This window comes from Astatotilapia calliptera, chromosome 2 (assembly GCF_900246225.1).
Source record: "Astatotilapia calliptera chromosome 2, fAstCal1.2, whole genome shotgun sequence".
Classification (NCBI taxonomy): domain Eukaryota; kingdom Metazoa; phylum Chordata; class Actinopteri; order Cichliformes; family Cichlidae; genus Astatotilapia; species Astatotilapia calliptera.
This window is the reverse complement of record NC_039303.1, coordinates 36,680,684-36,682,702: the sequence shown is the minus strand read 5'-3', so window position 1 is coordinate 36,682,702 and position 2,019 is coordinate 36,680,684. Positions and strand designations below refer to the sequence as shown.

Genomic DNA, 2,019 nt, shown 5'->3' with positions numbered 1-2,019 from the left:
TGGGAATTTCTTGTTTTCAGGTTTTGTATTTCGAGCTCCTTTTCTTCTGTGTCTCTGTGCCTGCCCTGGTCCCACGTCTTTGTGTTTCCTCCCTGTTGCCATGTCTTGTGTTAAGCTCGTGTCTTTGTGTAACCACTGACTCATTTTAAATAGTTTAGGACAGCCAAACTACGGACCAGTTGCTAGGTTCGGCAGGGCTACAATAGAAAGCGAGGCGAATGCAGAATGAAATGGCTGGAGACCGGAATTTGAGCAGCAACAGTTATTATTTTGCACAAAAATGAAATAAACAAGACACAAATTCCACATTGACAGTAGTAGTGATAGTAACAATAACAATAATAAGAATAAGCCGGCAAAACAAAAATAACCCCAAAAATAGTCGTTTGAGCTCAATATTCAATTGTCTTTTTGTCTTTGGTCATTTGTCAAGTCAAAAATTCTTAGTCTAGTTCTTGTTCTCTTTCGTTTGTGGTTTGTGTGTTACCACTTGGAAGTCTCCATCGAGGAAGAAGAGTAAGTTCCTCTGCAAAGTTCAGTCTGGGCTCAGGCTCGCCATCTCCATCCGGAGAGAATCCATTGGAATCCAAAATCTTAGTTCCTTCCACACGGACAAGGGAAAAAAACCTAGCCTGCACAACAATATTAACATTATTGTACACAGCCAGCTCCGTTTCTTCTCTTGTATCACAGCTATAGCTTTAGTTCTTTATCTCTTTTCACATTTCTTTCACATTACCACAGTAATACATTACATGCATGCTTTGAATATATCTCTCGTTATACATGAAATTATTTTAACCATGTAAACAACAAATGAATTTCTTGTTCTCTTTTTAACCATGAAATTATGATTAATAGGTATAACCAGCAAGATAATACATTTTTCCAGTCATCCTTCAAGTATGCTAAACAAATCCTACCACAACAGCATTTCAACCGTTTTTAAACAGCAAATTACCACTCGCGAATCGGTATGAACAGAAGAAACAACTTTTAGCAACAGACTAACACATTAACTTTTCAAACCCATGGGCTAAACTCACCAAAATGTTAGAAAATTCCGCACGAGCTATCCGTGACCTGTCTCATCTATTTCCACGTGCGAAAAGATCTAGCTCATGTGAAATGATGGTCTGGTGTTTCGGAAGACGGGGCTAAAACCACCTTCAACCAATGAAAAAGGCATTTATCCCTTGTGATCCAGCAACAGAAAATAAAGTTTGCTAGAGGATCACACTTCCTTTTTTCAAAATAAATGTTTCTTTTCAAAATAAAATAATGAAAATACATTTATACAATCAAAACGAAAACAAGAAAAAAATAACAAAAGGTAGTTTTCTCTACTGGGTTACACTTTGCATACCTGTTGTATTTCCTGTTTTACTTTGAAGGTTCTTGTCTTATGTCAGTGTGTTCACTTTACGTTTCCCCTGTCTCGTCAGCAGTGTTGGGGAGTAACGGGATACATGTACCGCCGTTACGTATTTAAAATACAAAATATGAGTACCTGTATTCCGTTACAGTTACCGTTTAAAAAGGTGGTATTCAGAATACAGTTACTTTGTTGAAATAAATGGATTACACGGCGGTACTTCCTGTTTCATATTGTGGCGGGTCAGGACTGTTTGGGTTTTGTTTGACAGAAAATTCCAAATTCGTAGACTCCTCCAAATGCAGCCGACAAATGCGTCCTCCTTTTCCCCGAATTTGAAGGATGGGTCGGGTGCGTCTTTCGTGGCCTACCATATCCCAGAATTCATAGCGCGGCCCAGCCAAACTCCAGTTTCCAACAATGGCGGCCGCTACTAAGTTTTAAAATTACTCATACTAATCTTTCTGGGTCACAAAATAAACTTTTAACATATTTTCAGGCGAGAAAGTAGTTGTGTAAACATCAAATATCTGCTCGGTTTATCAAGATATCCCATATTTGCAAAAGTGCTTCGACGTTTTCGGAGACGTCTGCTACCCACCAGCTCGACAGCTAGCCGGGAGCTCGAGGATTACTGATGCGGC

General features: G+C 39.1%; 1 long non-coding RNA gene across 1 annotated transcript; it reads right to left on the bottom strand.

Annotated features, from left to right (window-relative positions):
• Nucleotides 1-247: 247 nt before the first annotated feature.
• LOC113029642 (uncharacterized) lies at nucleotides 248-1,254 on the bottom strand. Its single transcript, XR_003273454.1, has 2 exons — nucleotides 1,047-1,254; nucleotides 248-632 (listed from the first exon to the last, which is right to left on the bottom strand). It is a non-coding gene; the product is annotated as an uncharacterized LOC113029642 (long non-coding RNA).
• Between the last annotated feature and the right edge of the window lie 765 nt (nucleotides 1,255-2,019).